This window comes from Eimeria mitis, genomic scaffold (assembly GCF_000499745.2).
Source record: "Eimeria mitis Houghton genomic scaffold, Emh_scaff117, whole genome shotgun sequence".
Lineage (NCBI taxonomy): Eukaryota > Apicomplexa > Conoidasida > Eucoccidiorida > Eimeriidae > Eimeria > Eimeria mitis.
Window position 1 is genome coordinate 8,608 of NW_013567995.1, and position 423 is coordinate 9,030.

Sequence of the window (423 nt, forward strand, 5' to 3'; positions counted from 1 at the left end):
TGTTCGTTTATTTATTTATCTATTTGTTTATCCTTTTATTTGTTTATTTATTTATCTTTGTTTGTTTGTTTGTTTGTTTATTTTTATTTGCTTGTTTGTTTGTTTGTTTGTTTATGTTGTCTGTCACACAGACACAGACACAAACATATACATATGCATATACATATACATATATATATATATATATATATATATATATATATACATATACATATACATATATATATCCATATAAATATAAACATACGCAGACCTATACATATAAATATAAATATAGTACAAATATAAATATAAATATAAATATAAACATAAGCATAAATATAAATATAAATATGCATACACATACACATAAGCACATACCCCCAAATATCCGTATAAAAATAGATAGAAACATGCAAACAAAAAAAAAAAAAAAAAAAAAAA